The 20845-nt window shown below is 37.0% G+C and overlaps 1 protein-coding gene across 1 annotated transcript in view; it reads right to left on the reverse strand.

Moving 5' to 3' along the window:
• Positions 1-20845, reverse strand: part of LOC123536271 (sulfotransferase 1A1-like) — a 138890-nt gene that overhangs the window by 90976 nt on the left and 27069 nt on the right. The window lies entirely within an intron of this gene.

Genomic DNA, 20845 nt, shown 5'->3' on the forward strand with positions numbered 1-20845 from the left:
TGGCTAATTATAATTCAGCTAAAGATTGCACTGCACGGTATACAGTACATTTCAAGATTTGTTATAGAATTTGTTCATATTTTTTACTTGCGATCGGGTTTTTTTTTATTAAACGAGCTTTTCAACCCCAGTAATATAGATATTATAAACATACCAATTTTTCGTGTGTCCGAGTCGCAAAAGGCAACCCTTTCGAATTATCCGTAAAACAGCAGGCACAGGATTGTACTCTTGCCAAACTTTTTCGTATTGTCTTGTAATTTCACTTAATTCGTTGTCCTTGGACACGACTTCGCGTTGTTTTAAGTCTATTTTCAATTCAATGGGACTTCTGTATTTACTAGTACGATATTCATTGTCATCTGGAAAGTTCAGAGATCGCTTGGATGTAGAAGTTTCATCCGGCGTGTTAAAAGATCCGAGACTAGACAATCCTTTGACCTTTGGAGAACTACCCTCCAGTACATTCACATTGATTTTCGCAGTTTCACTTTTGAATGCGTGCGATGTTAATTTCAAAAATATGTGGTGATTCCGCTCTGTGATGTCTACGTAGATATTCTCATCGTCATTTCAATACGAAAAGTCGCTGTAAAAATGGTATCTCCGATTTCAGAAAATGTTCAAATTCAGTAAACCCAGTTTCAAACAGATCAGTTACTGCACTTTAATGTCACTACATACAAATTTTGACGATGCCATACTGCTTTTTTCTCGCATGGAAGGTACAACTTTGACTTTACAACTGGCGCAATCTGTATCAGGTTAGCCCCGCCCCTTTACTGAAATATAGTTTTGTCAATCAAAACTTTATTCCTTTTCTGATTGGACAGGCAATGTACACAGGTACAGCTTTCAATGACATTTCGGCAGATACCGAGGTCAGGGAGAGTAAACGGGTAGTAAGTAAAAAACGGGAAACATCTTAACGGGTAGTATAGGTGGGCTCTGGAGAAATAAATGACTGGGCTGCATGATTTGCTCAAGAACGGTTGAGGTGTGACTGTTTCAAAGGAGACCAGACCAATGACCTGTGGAAACGTAAATAGAACAAATAACAAGAGGGCCATGATGGCCCTATATCGCTCACCTGAGTAGAGTTGATTGCTTGAACAAATTTCTTAGCTAAAGCTATAAAAAAAGAAAATTAGGAGAGTGGGTCAAGGTAAACATTATGCAAATTTACTTTTGAAATCAGTAAAAAATATTACAGGTGGTCCAAATCCTTTTGCTGTAGCTTAGAAAACAAGAAAGTAGGTCAGTAGGTCACATTGATGATCACTGAAAGTCTGTTTAAAGATCGGCATGCAAAAATATACAAGTCATCCAAATTTGAAAGCTATATCTTAAAAAACAAGAAAGTAGGTCAGTAGGTCACATTCAAGGTTACTGAAAATCAGTTTTACGATCGGTGTGCAAAACTGTACATGTCATCCAAATTTTAAGGCTGTATCTTAAAAAACAAGAAATTAGGTCAGTAGGTCACATTCATGATCACTGAAAGTCAGTTTTAAGATCGGTGTGCAAAACTGTACATGTCATCCAAATTTCATGGCTGTATCTTAAAATACAAGAAAGTAGATCAGTAGGTCAAGGTTACAGTCAAGTGACCCCTAATTACTTGAGGTAATAAGGTAATTATAATAAAAGAGTCTAAGAAATATGATCAGATAATTTTTGTATTTTTGTATTTTAAGTATTTTTTCCAGAATAACTCATATAAAAACTAAGTGACCCTCGGGGCGGGCCTCTTTTCACCCCAGGGGCATAATTTGAACAATTTTGTTAGAGAGCCACTAGGCTATGCTACATACTGAATATCAAAAGTCTAGGCCTTGAACTTTCAGTCAAGAAGATTTTTAAAAGTTTTTCCTATTTAAGTCTATGTAAAACTTGGGACCCTCTCTTTTTACCCCAGAGGCATAATTTGAACAATCTTGGTAACGGACCACTAGGCAATGCAACATACCAAAAATCAAAAGCCTAGGCCTTGCAGTTTCAGACAAGATTTTTTTTTCCTATATAAGTCTATGTAAAACTTGGGACCCCCGGGGCGGGGCCTCTTTTCATCCCAGGGGTATAATTTGAACAATCTTGGTAGAGAACCACGAGGCATTGCTGCGTACCAAACATCAAAGGCCTAGGTCTTGTGGTTTCAGACAAGAATTTTTTTGTTCCTTTTTAAGACTATGTTAAACTTGAGACTTCCAGTGCTGGGCCTCTTTTCACCCCAGGGGCATAATTTGAACAATCTTGATAGGAAACCAAAAGGCAATGCTACATACCAAATTTCAAAGGCCTAGGTATTTTGGTTTCAGACAGGAAGATTTTTTAAGTTTTTTCCTATATAAGTCTATGTAAAAATTGAGACCCCCGGGACGGGGCCTATTTTCACCCTAGGGGCATAATTTGAACAATCTTTGTACAGGACCATTAGATGATGTCACATGCCAAATATTTAGGTTCTATGCCTTGTGGTTTTGGACAAGAATATTTTCAAAGTTTTCCCTATATAAGTCTATGTAAACCATGTGACCCCCAGGGCGGGGCCATATTTGACCCTAGGGGAATAATTTGAACAACCTTGGTAGGACCACTAGTTGATGCTACATACCAAATTGAAAATCCCTATGGCCTGTGGTTTTGGACAAGAAGATTTTTAAAGTTTTTCCTTTCGGTTTCCATAGAAACCTATAGTTCTATATCGAATTGAATTTTTTGAAAATTTGAAAAAGACCATCCAAGGATCATCCCTGTGAAGTTTCATCAAAATTGGTCTGATGGTTTAGGAGGAGATTTTGTTTAAAGGAAAGTGTGGACGAACGGACGCCAGACCGACGGACGCCGGACGGTGAGCGATCATAATATCTCACCCTGAGCCTTTGGCTCAGGTGAGCTAAAAACACATGAGTGTATATTCGATCAAATAACCCTAAATGCTGCAGACACACAGCCAATATAATGGTATCACAAATGTATGGAATTTTTAGCTCTGTTTGTAGCGGATAATAACTGTACATGTGCTCTGACGTTAAGACCAAAAACTATGAACTTTGTTTTATTTCATTTCCCTTGTTTATGTAGTACGCCTGGTACATTATAAAGTTCTGAAAGATGGAAACTTTTTTATGTTTCTCTTCCCGTCTGCACCCCATTTACTTATTTCGCGGCGCATCTAAGAGAGTTACTTTCCATTTTATTGTAGACGGGCCAAGCTGTAGCATATACTGACAGCGGAGGCTATTTAAAAAAAAATAATAATTGGAGTTCGATTCTAATAAAATAAATAAATGTGAAATTTATCGATGCTTTTTAAATCATACTAAAGTCATACTAGAATATGTCTGTAGGACACAGGGTGTGCCCCCACCGGTACTTCTGTCACAAATAAAGGCCAATAATTCAAATGTTTGCAGTCTTAAAAGGGTATAGCCTCAACAAACATTTTATATATAGGATTCAATATTCTAAGCCATATACTTTTTGAGCTATGAGCATCACAAACAAAAATTCCACTATTTTTGCTATTTCAAGGACCGTAACTTTGTAATTAGTGCTAAAATCTCAATAAGAATACCAAGTGTACACGGTCACATCATGATAAAGACTCGTGCAAGGTTTCATGAACTTACATCAAAAACTATTTAGCTAGGCGCATCACAATGTAAAAATGTGCGTTTTTTACTATTTCAGGGGCCAAAACTCTGGAAATAGAGGACAGAGCCACGCGGAATATAGGAGGTGCGCAAGTTCATATTATGATAAAAACTCATGCATGGTTTCATTAATTTATTTGAATTACTTTTTGAGCTATGCGCGTTATAACATATTCTAACACGATCCGCAGCAATTGCTGTATATACATATAGCGAAATCGTCTATATACGAATCAACGATAAAATATGGCTGGCTGTTACATTTCACCCCCTATGATTGTAACATAAGAGATTCTACTTCAGTTCCATTACATACAAATTATTTCAGAGCCAAACGGTTAAAACAGCATTTCAAAAACGTAAATATAATAAAAAGTCACAATGACTTATGTGTAAGTCCGTAAAACACGTTCTGATCTCTACAAGCGAATTCAATCAGCTTAATTATGATTCAGCGGTGACGTCATAAATGTATGACATAAAGTATGACGTCATAATGATGTGACGTCATATAAAAGTTAAGCTCGTCATTCATAACACAGGGTCAACTCGCCTAATTTGATGATTCTGTTCATAATAAGTTTGCGAGCTGTTAGATTACTAATTTATGAATACTGCTATAAATTCTGATAAAAAAGAAACAAACATCTATACGTTCCAATGGCTATGCAACACTCTCTACCCATAGGGGGTAAATTGTAACAGCATATGACCCGAATGACGTATTACGCTGAAAATGCAGTACTGTAAAATGCGAATTATTTGCGTTGTTAGAATCGAAATAATAAATATGTTCCAATAGTTTTAACAATTAATAAAACATGGGCAGTCGTATGGATGCGAATAATTAAATCACTCGTGCTACGTACTCGTGATTTAATTATAACGCATCCAAACTCCTGCCCATATATTATTAACTGATAAAATATAGGAACAGATTTATTATTTCTTAAATAATATGCATTTTAGACTATTTCAGAGTCCATACCTCTACAAATAAGGTGCGGAGCCAGACATAGAATAGATGTGCAAGTTCATATCAGGATTAAGACGCATGCAAGGTTTCATTAATTTATATCAGATACTTTTTGAGCTAGGCGTGTCACAAACTTTTTTCGGACGCATTGACGGACGCACGGACATGACCAAATCTACATGCTCCCTCCACTCAGTGATGCGGACACAAAAATGCGATAATTGCAAGGATACCTTATTCAGTCAACTTCGGTTTCAACACGTCACGTATTGACAATTTTCAGTAAATTGGGGTAAATATTGGACACTTTACACTTTTCAGTAAATTGGGGTAAATATTGGTTACGTTCCCTAAATAAGATCATATGTTGAAAAAGAACATTCAGTGTTAAAGCCTATTATGACAAAACTTTTCTGCCGATGGATTGGAAAATATTTTAAGAATCGATTTCCTTAGACATATGTTGAGAATATTACTAATTAAATAAAAATAAGAAAACATAAAATTACATGCTGTAAATAATTATGCCTACTTTTTTCAGATGGTGCATTAAAATATTCTCGTTATGTTCCTGTCTAGTGAAACGCACAGTGGAAATAGTCGTTTGACTTTCTAGATATACTTGCTTATATATGGTCGGTATATCAATAAGATCTTAAAGATATTTAATTTCGGTACCGTAACGGCTTGATCATAAATGTGACGTCAATTTTGACGCAAGAAGCTGGTTCTCGTATACATGTAATATCGCATTTAACTTGTTTGAATTATTGAAGCGTATTGTGTATCATTGCAAATCAAGGACATGACATTATTTTTTTAAAATTCTATAAAAATGTATAATGATTTTGTTTTACTGACTTTCATTTTGAATAATAAAGTGGCCTGTCATGAACCGTTGCGTTGACGTCAGACAACAACGTTATAAAACAGGTGCTTGTTTGTGAAATATGGCATGTCCAAAATATTTATATTGGTATGTGTTGATACCTTCAGTTATGGGAAGAGTGGCAAAAATGTAGGTATCACATTACTATTTCATACAATGGGATTTGTTTTTGAGAAATTACAACATACTTTATTTTTGAACGTTCCTTTCCAAAAGTGTCCCACTTACCCTAATGTATTGGGGCAAGTGGGACACTGTCGTTAAGAACAAAGTTCTCCATGATTTTATTTTTGAACGAACTGGATGCTGGAAGAAAATGGGGATATGCTCCAATGGACAGTACATAAAATGTTCTACATAACTGGACATAACCACTATAAATTGTCAACTTTTAATCTTTTTCCACAAATGAAATGAAAATAGGAAAGAAAGTCTAGTAATGACGAAACTCTGATATTTTGTAAATATACCACTAGTTCACAGGCGTGGTCATAATATATATTAGCTTAACTCTGGTGCAACTACTGAATTTTCTACCCGATACCAAGTTTACATGATCTAAGTCACTGTTTAGTCACATACGTTTATTTAAAGGGAGATCGTTCCGTGAACCCCTCCCACTCATTCTGCGTAAAATCTGGTGAGTTTAGAATTTTTGATAGTCTTATAGGCTAATACTGATATTTCTTTCATGTTTAAAGAAACTGTCGGCAAATCATATATTAATAAGTAGTATTTATACTAGGTGAAGCGCAGGAACCAACTGACAGTCAAGCCAACATAGTAGTTCTTTTAGTTAATAACTCCTTTAAAAGATGACGTTGTGTCAAATATTCAGGCTAAAGCAAACAGCAAATATTGGCCAGACAACACATTTTAGGTACAGTTGCTAATAGTTTCCGAGAGCGTATGCTCATGTGTCCCTCTAGATCTCCTTAACCCTGCCTTCATTCCCCTCACATTTCATCCCCTCCTCCCCGAGTCTTCCTGTATGCAAAAAGCTAGTTAATGTCCTTATTTCTTTGTGAAAAAAGACACACATTTTAATTGTCCCGTTAATATTTGATAAAATCTATGTTTTAAGACTGTTTAAAATTTTGATCAGTTTCAAGTGTAAAAATCACATATATAAGTACAAAATGGAGTATGTCAAGTTCATGTTTAATTCATACATAGTTATTTACACTTATAACATTTTTCTATTTTAAACGATTTATATAATAAGCATATATTGAAACAAATAATGACATAATTTAGGCAAAACTTGGACATATTGATTTCTTTATGCATCCTTGTTTTACAAAACAGTCATAAATTGTAATTAATACGGAGCTATATTTTCAGTTTAGAATTCGTTTTTGATCTGTGGACATGAATGGTTTCATTTGTCATAAATGCGACTGTAATACGGGAAAACGGAAGGTTTTTCCGTCTATAGATAATGTGTACGTGTATATATGTCAAAGTAAACCTATATACCGTTCAACTTGGGAATATGTTCTATACCTTCACCGGTTTTGTTGTTGTTCTTCTCCCATAATTCTACCGGACCTGCTGCCGTGCTTGCGCAATAAATAATTTTCAGGACAACATTTGATAAAATAAAATTTCTTATGAACGATCGGGCGCCGCATTATTTAAACAAATTATTCTATCCAGTTGAAAATTCGCGGTATCAATAGAAATCGGTGTTATTCGGGTTTCTTCATGAAACGAGTTTATGGATTATTCAAGCGGCCCGCTTTTTGTTTCCAATAATGAATTATGATGTAAGCTACATTACTGCACTGTTTGAATAACAAAACCATTGTTTATTTATTTCTATGAATGTAGAAAAGCCAATAATTTCAAAAATGTCAATGTAAAACGAATATAGACACGCTGTCCTAACAAAATTTATTTATATACATAATTTTATCACACATTTATGTCACAAGTCACTGTGGTCTAGTGGTTAGCGCACATATTTTCCATGCGCGAGGTCCGAGTTCGAATCTCGTAAGGTGCTTGATTTTTTTGATTTTTTTTTTTAATAGCTTAGGCCCAATTTAATTTTTTTTTCTTTATATTTATCACACTTTTTACAATTACTGGAACACAAATCAATAATAAGTATAGCTAACCAATGTTCTGTCTGTAAATTTTGAACAAAATATTCGAAGGCATTGAAAAGCATATATCGATATTGCTTATCTCCCCTCCCTTCCACAATCTTTCACATACATTGCAACTACTTTCTAAAAGTCAATTCATTGACTAGAGTTTTAGTAAAATTACACTTGGAAAAAAATGTTGGCTATAAACTTGAGAGGCTCACTACGATCACTATCAAGCTAAGAAATTGACCTTAATCATATTCAAAAAAAGGTCCCAGACTGTTAGCAGTTAGGTAAATTAAATTGAATTTAGACCAAGAGTGTTTGTGTTATATATAAAATTCTGGTCAAGAACTTTTTACAATGAATTTGAAATAAGAATTTCACAAGTAAATGGTTGTTTGTCATTCTCACATACACGAGTTTTACCATAGCTGTATTAGTGGAACACAATTTGTCCTAAAAGAGTGTCATTTGACAATAATGGCATTTAAAAGAATTAAAATAGTCCGTGTTTAGGATAGCAGGATTATGTAAGTTCCGGTATCTATACTACAAAAGAATATCAGAACAAGATGATATTGAATGTGATGTTACGCAGGCATAATGTGTAAATTGTTGTGTTTTATTTTTTGGATTGTTTTGTCGTTTTTAGAAACTATTTGTTTGTAACAAATGAACTGAAAAGAATATGTGCATTTCCGGATTCAGAAATTTGTATTAGAGAAACAAATTGATAGCAAAGGCATGTTCGTTGTAAACAGAAACAAAATTGGTAATATTATGTATAAATAAATGACTTGCATTTATCTGTATATAATAAAATATTTATCCAAAACTACTGAGGAAGAGTGTGTTTTACGCATGCTCACTGACAACACATAAAGGCCTGATATTGGGTCACTCTTGAATGACTGTTGCACCATATATAATACTATGAGGAAAATTTTGTAAATGACAAAGTGTTCGAATTTATCAATGTTCGTACAGCCCCCATTTTACATACCCCTTTCCGGCGCTCACTTCGTGTGAGTTAAAATTTGCTTACTAGATATAAATTTGAATTATGTAAAGTTTTCAGCAAAAACATTATCTTGATACCAATAAATGATAACAATTTGCAGAAATAAAAAAGTGACAGGTCAAAAACCCCCGTTATCTGTCCGGGTTTATGCAACAGTTTCGTTTTTGTCGTGTTGAGCGACATGTGAAGTTTCCACTTTTCTCTATTTTATCATCAGTACAACTAATGGTGCGTTTTTGGGAGTAGATTCTGTGCACCCAAATATCACTATTATCTTTAACTCATGAACACTATTTTCCATTGTCTGTCTAGTCTTGATACATTTGAAGAAATGATTAGATCTATGTTCATTTAAACAAAACTTTTTAAAACATTTCCCCTTCTTATTTTTATAACAATAGCAAAACCATCAGGCTTACTGTCAAAACTGAAAGCCAAACAAAAAATATCAGAAAGAACAATTTAATGCAGAAAAAAAAGAAAGAATCCGTATCACTATCACTAGGTTTTCCCGTCAGATAGGCAGCGCCTAATTTCATATTATACATAAATTCTAATAAAACTAAAATGTCCCATGTTACCCCAACTGGGTGGGGTAATTTGGGACACTTAACCAATGTTTAATTAATTTATAGTTAATCACAGGTTATCAGGTATTTGTAAAAGTTTATATTCGTCATATATTATATAGGTTGCGCATACTGAAATATCAATAAATCAAGTATATATTTTGTCTTTCTAAAATATTACTCAACAGTGTTTCTTTAAGTGTCCCAGTTACCCCATTTTACCCTACTGTGATTATTTTAAAAAAAATACAAGTATGATATTATAGACAAAAGAATACCATAACTTACCGTTGGTGTATCCTAGTTCTATGGCGAATCTCTTCATAAGGGGCGATGACTATTGTTTGTGTGTTTCTGATCCTGTCACGGCCCGCTAGGAACACGGTGCGAAGATCGCTGGGTATCAAACTTTTCAACCGGATGTTGCGACCTCCTCCTTGCTCCGACAGTCTTGCTTCATACTCTGTAGATCTAAGGATCGGAAAGGTCTCCTCGAAATATTGGCGAAATGCCTCCTCCGTTCACTCTGATGGAAAACCCTCTAGTCTGGCGTTGGTAGCGTTAACTGAAGATAGAAGAAAATTTTTTACTCCTGAAGTTAAATTCAAATTACACTCATTGCAATTCTTTAATGCAAAGAAAATGACAACCGAGTGACAAAAATTATGGTCAAAGTCTTTGGGCTGTAGCCCCTTAACACACAACAAAATATTCTGGACATCTAATATTTTTACTAGGGAATAAGCTTTTGTGACAGTGAAATATCTTCCACTGAAGGAACACCAAATGCAATATTTTTTCGTGTGTCCTGGCTATGGATGAAACTACTTTTGCCAACTTTGTTGCATATAGTGCTTTCATTCAGCTTTTAAATAAAATAATTTAACTTTATATAGCCAAATAAAAAGGAATGAATATTACTTATATATACATATTCCCAAGGAACTGTCTATTTGCGTTTGAAAGACAACAAGACGCAAAGACAAACGTTTCTGTCATATGAAGGGATGCAAAAATCGACATTGAAGCACGGACCCTTTTAACATTTGACATCTTAGTGTGTGACCTTGACCGTGGAGCTAGGCGCCTTGGTCTTGCGCAAGACACGTCGTCCCGTTATGGGGAACATTTATGCCAAGTCATTTTAAAATCCCTTCATGGGTGACATAGTTATGGACCGGACACGAAGTGCGACGAACGGACGGACAGAAGGACGCAACCTTTTTCTCTGTCCCATTTTTTCTTCGAAAAAGGCGGGAACAATTAAGCCGATTATTTGCATCTTAGTTTAAACTCGTTTCTCCATTTCTTCCAAATGATATTAGTTCTTTTTCCTTTTGTTTTTCAAGCAGAAAAAAAAGTCCAGCTAAAATGTCAATCATTGACGTTCAAAAAGGTCAAAGTGTGAATATCTATAATTTTATTGCTATTTTTGCAGTTTTACTGTTATTGAATTTTATTCAGTAAAGTATAAATTCATTATTGTTGCCAGTAAAGTACATTTTTTTGTGAAATTACTTCCTCAGTTTTTTCTATAATTTATATGCCCGCCAGTGGAGTGATCAATCCATATGTGAGGTCTAGTGAATTAAGATGATATAGTGAAATTGATACGCTCGCAAAAAAAACCACTTTAACCGGAATCTCAGAGCTGCCCCGACGCCGACACTGACAACAGAGCGAGTACAACAATCCTCATTCTTTTGATAGTCGAACAAGAACAAACGCTTGAATTAAACTAAAGAAAAATGACGCCTGAAATAGTATTAAAAGTAATTTGAAAGTGAAACGTTGACGCTGTAATTGTGACATTTCATAATGCTACATCTGACGGTGGTCACGGTTGAAAAATATTTTGATCTTACATGTGAAAATACCTTCCTTTCTTTTCATTTCATTATTAACCTAAACTTTACCCATTTTTTAACAAGAGCGTCATGATGACCCTGGATCGCTCACCTGAGCAACATGAGCTACATATTTCAAATGTCAAACTGATGATAAAATATTGTTATCAAATGTACACTGACAGACCAACCTGTCACAAATACGGGGTTATCAATAAATTATTTCTGTTTACAGTAATGAAGACCAAACTTAAACTAATTTCAGTTTCATTCACTATCTGAAAACTAATGAGAGTCCTTATATAAAAAGCTGGAGAAGATATTTATATCCTATGGGGAAGTTTACCCTGTCGCGGAAACCGATGACAAACGATTTTACAGTAGGTGTTTCTTGCCGCACTGAAATGGAAGGAATTCTGAGGTTATACCTAAAAATTGCTCACCATTAAGGTTCCACTTCACTGTAAAAGAAGATTTATTAATTTAACAGATACCTCTTCTGCGACCTAGATAATTGACACATGTTATACTAGTAGTAAGTGTTCACTTACAAGATTGTCAAGGATTCATTTCTCTTGAACACCTGAAGAACTAGAACAAGTTTTATTAATTTAATAGATACAAGGATTCATTTGTCTTATTACATTACAAGCCTAAGTTAACTGACTTCAGTTGAATTCCTCCCCGCATCGAGTGCGCATATCACAATGAACATCCGCATGTAGAAAGATCTCCGCGGCGCCCGAAATAGTAGAAAACGCGCTACGGTTCGAGAGGTGGAATTCCATCACGGCGCCCGAACTAGTAGAAAACGCGCTACGGTCCGAGTGGAGGTATATCCCTTGCCGCACCGTAATGCGCACAAACCGCATGAAGGGATTCCTCCTCGGCGCCCGAACTAGTACAAAACGCGCTACGGTCCGATTGATGGAGTTCCACCGCGGTGCCCGAACTAGTGCAAAACGCGCTACGATCCGAGTGGAGGTGTTCCTTGCCGCACCGAAATGGAAGGAATTCTGAAGTCATACCTAAGAATTGCTCACCTACACCTTAAAGGTACCACTTCACTGTAAAAGAATATTTATTAATTTAATACATGTTATAACAGCAGTAATTGTTCACTTACAAAACTGTCAAGGATTCATTTCTCTTGTTAATATATTTCAAGCCTAAGTTAACTAACTTCAGTAGAATTCCTAAGAACTGCTCACCTACACCTTCAAGGTACCACTTCACTGTAAAAGAATATTTATTAACTTTATAGATACAAGGATTCATTTGTCTTATTAATACATTACAAGCCTAAGTTAACTGACTTCAGTTGAATTCCTCCCCGCACCGAGTGCGCATAAACACAATGAACATCCGCATGAAGAAACACCTCCGCGGCGCCCGAACTAGTACAAAACGCGCTACGGTCCGAGTGGTGGAATTCCATCGCGGCGCCCGAACTAGTAGAAAACACGCTACGGTCCAAGTGGAGGTATATCCCTTGCCGCACCGTAATGCTCACAAACAGCATGAAGGGATTCCTCCACGGCGCCCGAACTAGTACAAAACGCGCTACGGTCCGATTGATGGAGTTTCACCGCGGCGCCCGATCTAGTACAAAACGCGCTACGGTCCGAGTGGAGGTGTTCCTTGCCACACCGAATGGAAGGAATTCTGAAGTCATACCTAAAAATTGCTCACCTACACCTTAAAGGTACCACTTCACTGTAAAAGAATATTCATTAATTTAATACATGTTATAACAGCAGTAATTGTTCACTTACAAAACTGTCAAGGATTCATTTCTCTTGTTAATATATTTCAAGCCTAAGTTAACTAACTTCAGTAGAATTCCTAAGAATTGCTCACCTACACCTTAAAGGTACCACTTCACTGTAAAAGAATATCTATTAATCTAATACATGTTACACTAGCAGTAATTGTTCACCCTAAAGGTGGTCAAGGATTCATTTCCCTTGTTAATATATTTCAAGCCTAATTAAGTTAACTAACTCGGAATTAACACAAATCCCACAGGGGTCCGTAACGGAGCAAGTGTATATGGAGATTTTTGGAACTTCGTCAAATCGTTCAAAAGGACGTTTTTGATGTTGTTTGAAATTATGTATGTCTCTGATGTAAAATAGTTCCATATTTGAAAGCTGCAGACTTAGACGTTTCAGAAATAATTTCAAAATGAATTTCGTGTAATAAATGTTGATTCTACGGAATCATGAAAGGGCCCACAGACGTTAATACGTTTTATTACGTTTCAGCTGCGGAAATGACATACACATTTCCTAAAATGCATTTTCGATAGCAATTTTATTCTCAAACGTCTGTTTTCGTACAAACGTGTTAGCAAATGAATGTCGAGAAAACAATCATTTTTAGTACAAAAATGATGTTGCTAATATCCTTAGGACACCGGGCACATTTTCATGCAATCACGCCCTGCATAGGTATGTGTTTGACAACACAGAAAATGACCACAATCGATCCTCGGCTATTCCCGGAAGAAAAGAAAATATACTAGTAGATAGGCTAAACTTGAAAACTAAAGTCGAATTTCATATTACAATACTGGTTTCCTATTAATTGTGTTGTTCATTTCCTCTTTAAAAAGATATGGTTAAAAGAAAATACCAAGTTTTATTATTATGCATGAATACTGTCACGTCTTGATATCCTTAGGACGGCCAGCACATATTTATGCAATCTCGCCAGGCATACGTATGTTTTTGACAACACAGAAAATGACGTCACTCGACCTACAGCTATTTCCGGAAGTAAATAAAATGAAAGTAGAAATGCTAAACTTGAAAACGAAAGCCGCATTTTGATTCGTAGATGGTCAGGGGTCACGCGCAGGGGTCACCCCGTCTAAATGTACAGCATGTCAGCTTTTAATCTGTGAAAAAATATATGAGCTCTGGATAAACAGAAATCCAACAGGGGTCCGTAACGGACCAAGGGTACATTGATAATTTTGGAACTTCATCAAATCGCTCAAAATGTCATTTTTGATGTTGTCTGAGAGTGTCAGTATATGCCTCAGATGTAAGATATAACCGTATTTGAGAGCTGCAGACCTAGACATTTCAGAAATATTTTCAAAATAAGTTTCGTGTCATAAATGTTGTTTCTACGGAAGCGTGAAAGGGCCATCAGACGCTAATACGTTTTAGTACGTTAAGGCTGCGGAAAGGATATTGCAACGACGTCATCAAAATGCGTTGATATCATGAGTAGAGGTTGAGCGTGACGTTTCGTGGGCTTAATGTGTACAGTGTTGTTTAAAAGAAACATTGGTTAGACATCAAATGAAAAGAAACTTGCATTCCCGGATTCAGAAATTTTATTAGAGAAAGAAATGATGGCAAAGGCATGATCGTCGATGTTGAATAAAAAACAGATGCCTTATTGCACCCCCCCCCCCCCCCCCCGCCCCACACACACACACACAGAAAACTCTTACCATTTTGCTTAATCTCTTTTGTCTGTCACAAATCCTGGTTAAACGTATTTAAACATTATTTCCTATATAAACGGATACAGAATACAAAATTTTATCTAAAGCCGTCCACAAGCTTTGTATAGCTATTATCCAACTTTAACGCTATTGACTCTTCCATGCACAATTTTATAACTCAATATGGGATTTAAAATCATCCATAACTGTTCCATGATTTTTGATGTTTTTTAAAAAAAGATTTTTTTCTATGATTAAAAGACTTTCAGACGGTCGAGTATGTTGTTATTCCAACATGTCTGTTCGTGATTTGTATTATGAAATATGTATTTCTAAAACAGAGGTTTTATTACAACAACAACAACATAAATAACATAAACAACAACAGCAACAACAACAATAATAATAATACAATTTATACAAAACGTATTATGAAAAAGCATAATAAAGTGTACTGATATCTGAGGGAACTGTGACCCTTGATGGCATTAATGCTCTAATGTTATTATTATAAAGGTGTTCGTTGTGACCAGACATGAAATATAAAGTGAGCTGTCACTCATTAGGGCACAATGATACCAAAGATGAGGAGGATTGTTTATAATGTTGGCATAACTTTAAGTCCAACTCATTTGCTGTTGTTTTATTCGGCGTTAGCTGAATAACATGGATTTTGACCTAGATTCTGTAGTAATCAGGTCACGGAACAGGTGCGCGCTGAGAAGATAAACCATTTATTAAGTCTTAAATGACATTGATTATCAGAAGGCACATATTAAATGGAACATATTTAGTAGTTTTGTTACTCTAAACTAAAATGATATATTCTAATTTAAAGTTTTTAGTAATTTAACATCGCTAGAGAAATCGAAAGTAAACTTCTTCCCCCGTTGCGTACCTCGCTTATGGATGAATGAGTTGTGGCTGGTTGTAACTGTAGAGTCAGCGTACCCGCTGTCGGACTGTACACGGTTTCGCACACACGGCAAATTCATGTTCTTCGTGAAAATAAAGCAGAAAATTTAACAATTCTTTGTTATTATTTCACGAAACTGAGTTATTCCCTACATGATTTGACACCAGGAGTCTTTCCCCACTGGAGCCTCCTCTGGAACGTGCAGACAAAAACAATAACAACACCAATGGAAGCCAGTAGGTTAGCTGAAAATTTTTAAATTTCATGAAAATAATGGCTATGCAAACAACAACAATGTGCAAATTAAATTTAAAAATCACTATTCCATCATATGCAAGTATTTACCTATATTACTTTACCCAAATAAAAAATATTTCAACATTTATTGAAGGATCCCAATCTGCAAATGTTTGATTTTTTAAGAACTTAATCAAGTAATTTAAATTTGCTGCTTAGTTGGAATATTTGCAAATGAATAATGTGTTCGTATATGCATATCTAAATATTTTCTGTCTGTACATTCTGTTTAATTCTGAATTTTTCATGCGCCAAACATTATTACCTCTACGCCGTTTGTCTTTTTAAAAACATTTCTTGTTTCAATATATGATTATTTATTTTGTATGTTATGTATATATGTAGAAATGAAAACTATATGCAATTAAATATTATTAAACTAAATGATGTTAAATGTCACGCAAGTGCATTTAGAAATTACACACGTTATTTTCATTTATTCTCTAAATTGGTTAACTTTTGTCTGAATGTCTTTTAAAATCTTGGAAATATCAACAGAAATGATTTTTATGCTTTTTAACATATTCATTACAGTCTGCCTATATATCTGAAAATGCTGTCAACTTTGTCAATGTTTGATAGCCGTCCTAACGAAAAGAAAGAAAAAGCGTGTCCGGCTACTCTAGCCTAGCCAGCCTGGTTCTGTCGTAGCACCGATGCACGCGAATCCTTTTTACTGGAAAGAACCAGTATTTGCCTCTTTGTTGGGCGAGAGACATTCAAGAGCATCAGTGTCTGGACCGGGATACGAACCCTGTACCTCAGGATTGACAATCAAGTGTGTTACCAGAAGATCACCGGGTAACCAATAAAATCACTGAATCAAAGCGCTGACAGCACAGAAAGGTTGAAACCCGCATTTGCATTTGATGTGCAATAAACCACACCGCTGTAACAGTTCAAGTCACTTCCATGAAACAGTATAACATTCAAACCATTTGCATCCATGTTACATTATATACTAGAAATTCTGCTCTGACTAAAACCATCAAGTGTCTTGAAACACACTGGCAACCCTATATCGGCTTAATTAAAATTTACTATAATGATACCAATGAGGAATATAGTGTCTGTTTCATTAAAAACACAAATATTCACAAAGAGAATATAGATAATAGAAATATTTGATATTCAAATTTAACAGTTAAAGGCACTAGCCTCCAGATCGTTCGACAACAAAAAAAGAAGAAAATTTTTAGATATCTGGAAATAAATGATATATTTCTTAAGAATGCTTTGAAACTTAATTACTGACAGACAGAAAGACATGAGAATTAGTTGGGGTTTTTTTTACTACTTTTTACGATGAAAATTAAATACTCGGAGTAAACTACCTCGATTATAAATATCTATATTTAACACGCGTTAAACACTAAAGCCTCCATCGACAACCGGAAACCTTCTTTAATGCCGCGGCGGTCCGGGTTTGATTCCCGACGCAGTCATCTTTTTCCCTTGATTTGGCATTTTTAAAATAGTTTAGAAACAAAAACTCATATTCTAATGTTCATAATATGACAAAACTTCAATTTGAAAGAAAGACTATGGTCATTTTAGCCAAAATCTGGAGGTCAGTGTCTTTAACAGTTTGAAAGATATAAACTTTACTTTACGCCAAAAATCTATAGAAAATGCTATTTTTAAACTGCCAGTGTGTCATAGTTTCTCTTTCAATTTTCTAAAGTTATACACCATTAGAAAGCTTGTGATCTGAGCTTTTCTAGGATGTATAAACAGATATATTTTCTTTTATCATGTGCATTGAATGATTGTTAGATCTGACCAGGAACTTTTTACATAAAAATTATGTAGAGAGATAAGCGGTCGGTATACTCGTAAATATTTAAAAAAAAAAAGTAGTGCGGAAATAGAACGGCGGATTAATCTGCTTCAGTGAAAACTCTTGCAATATCCTGAATCCGGCTGTAATAGGTTTCAACCGCGTCGCAGTTTCAACCTAAAAATATGCAATACAGTGCTGTTTTAGTTGATAGGTTGTATCTATACTTATGCGTATGCATAGTCACCGTCGGAAACACAAACTCCTTCAGAAGACGGTTAGTTATTTTAGTGGGAGGATAGTGCAAAATATAGAAGACGCTACGATTTCAGATTTTTTTACGGTCCTTTAGAGTGCCAGGTGTAAAACACCCATACACTCTTATCCAATGTTAGCAATTTTAACTGGAGGAGCAAGATTGTAGAACCCAGATGGCTCTTTGGTATACAAGGGGCTTGTATTGCGATGTTTTTCAGTTTGGTTAGGGTACACAAGGGGCTTGAGCTGCGGTTTTCAGTTCGGTGACGTGTACATGAGGGACTTGGGCTACGGTTTTCACTTGGGTCAGGAATACACACGAGGTTAAAGCTACGGTTTTCAGTTGCAAGGGGCATGGGTAACGATTTTCAGTGGGGTCTTCGGTATATAAGGGGCTTGAGGTACGGTTTTCAGTTTGTTCATTTGTATTCAAGGGGCCTGAGCAACGGTTTTCAGTTTGATTAGGGTACATGAGGGTCTTGAACTGCGGTTTTAAGTTTGGTTAAAGGTACACAAGGAACTTGAGCTACGGTTTTCTTGGGTCAGGGATACACACGGGGCATGAGCTACGCTTTTCAGTTGGCGCACTGGAAAACTCGGGTTACAGTTTTTTAGATGGCTCATGGATATACACAGGGCTTGAGCTACCGTTTTCAGTTGGCTCGTGAGTAAACACCGGCCTGGAAATGGTTTTCAGTTGAGTCCTGGGTATACACAGCCAGGGTTTGAGCTACGGTTTTCAGTTGGCTCATGGGTATACACGAGGCTTGAGCTACGGTTTTCAGTTAGCTCCTGGGTACAAACAGGGCTTGAGCTACGGTTTTCAGTTAGCTCAAGGGTACACACAGGGCTTGAGCTACGGTTTTCAGTTAGCTCATGGGTATACACAGGGCTTGAGCTACGGTTTTCAGTTGGCTCATGGGTACACACAGGGCTTGAGCTACGGTTTTCAGTTGGCTCATGGGTACACACAGGGCTTGAGCTACGGTTTTCAGTTGGCTCATGGGTACACACAGGACTTAAGCTACGGTTTTCAGTTAGCTCATGGGTACACACAGGGCTTGAGCTACGGTTTTCAGTTGGCTCAAGGGTACACACAGGGCTTGAGCTACGGTTTCAGTTGCCAGTTAGCTCTTTTAGTGGTATACACAGGGCTTGAGCTACGGTTTTGAGTTGGCTCATGGGTAACACACAGGGCTTGAGCTAGGTTTGTTGGTTTACACAGTTTGGAGCTCATGGGTAAACACCCCACCCCCCCCCCCCCCCCCCCAGGGCTTGAGCTACGGTTTTCAGTTGGCTCATAGGTATACATAGGGCTTGAGCTACGGTTTTCAGTTGGCTCATGGGTAAACACGGGGCCTGAGTTTTGGTTTTCATTTGAGTCATGGGTAAACACAGAGCTGATGCTACGGTTTTCACTTGAGTCATGGGTACACAGGGCTTGAGCTACGGTTTTCAGTTGAGTCATGGGTACACACAGGGCTTGAGCTACGGTTTTCAGTTAGCTCATGGGTATACACAGGGCTTGAGCTACGGTTTTCAGTTGGCTCATGGGTAAACACGGGGCCTGAGTTTTGGTTTTCATTTGAGTCATGGGTAAACACAGAGCTGATGCTACGGTTTTCACTTGAGTCATGGGTACACAGGGCTTGAGCTACGGTTTTCAGTTAGCTCATGGGTATACACAGGGCTTGAGCTACGGTTTTCAGTTAGCTCATGGGTATACACAGGGCTTGAGCTACGGTTTTCAGTTAGCTCATGGTTATACACAGGGCTTGAGCTACGGTTTTCAATTGGCTCATGGGTAAACACGGGGCCAGAGTTATGGTTTTCAGTTGAGTCATGGGTATACACGAGGCTTGAGCTACGGTTTTCAATTGAGTCATGGGTAAACACAGACCTGGAGCTACGGATTTCAGTTGAGTCATGGGTAAACACAGGGCTTGAGCTACGGTTTTCATTTGAGTCATGGGTAAACACAGGGCTGGAGCTACGGTTTTCAGTTGAGACATAGGTAAACACAGGGCTGGAGCTACGGTTTTCAGATGAGTCATGGGTAAACACAGGGCTGGAGCTACGGTTTTCAGTTGGCTCATGGGTAAACATAGGGCTTGAGTTTTGGTTTTCAGTTGAGGCATGGGTAAACACAGGGCTTGAGCTACGGTTTTCAGTTGGCTCATGGGTATACATAGGGCATGAGCTTCGGTTTTCAGTTGAATCATGGGTAAACACGGGGCTGGAGCTACGGTTTGCAGTTGAGTCATGGGTAAACACAGGGCTTGAGCTACGGTTTTCAGTGGGATCATGGGTAAACATAGGGCTTGAGTTTTGGTTTTCAGTTGTGTCATGGGTATACATAGGGCTTGAGCTACTGTTTTCAGTTGGCTTATGGGTAAACACGGGGCCTGAGTTTTGGTTTTCAGTTGAGTCATGGGTAAACACAGGGCTTGAGCTACGGTTTTCAGTTGAGTCATGGGTAAGCACAGAGCTGGAGCTACGGTTTTCAGTTGAGTCATGGGTTAACACAGGGCTTGAGCTACGGTTTTCAGTTAGCGCATGGGTATACACAGGGCTTGAGCCACGGTTTTCAGTTAGCTCATGGTTATACACAGGGCGTGAGCTACGGTTTTCAGTTGGCTCATGGGTAAACACAGGGCTGGAGCTACTGTTTTCAGTTGAGTCATGTGTAAACACAGGGCTGGAGCTACGGTTTTCAGTTGAGTCATGGGTAAATACAGGGCTGGAGCTACTGGTCATGGGTAAACACAGGACAGGAGCTACGGTTTTCAGTTGAGTCATGGGTAAACACAGGGCTGGAGCTACGGTTTTCAGTTGGCTCATGGATAAACACATTGCTATTGTTGTAACCACTCATTGACGTCTTCTTCACTTCAGTTTTGCATGTCTGCAAAATATCTGCAAGTAAGCAGATTTCTCTGAAAATGTTTGACCGAATGCTTCTAACTTCACACAAGTCAGTTGCATTATAAAATTATACGGAAAAAAAGCTTGTTTTCGATTGTTTTCGTTTCATATCTATACTTCTATTTATTACCACCTGTAGCAGTTGTAAA

The sequence above is a fragment of the Mercenaria mercenaria genome, chromosome 17 (assembly GCF_021730395.1).
Source record: "Mercenaria mercenaria strain notata chromosome 17, MADL_Memer_1, whole genome shotgun sequence".
NCBI classification, from domain to species: Eukaryota; Metazoa; Mollusca; class Bivalvia; order Venerida; family Veneridae; genus Mercenaria; species Mercenaria mercenaria.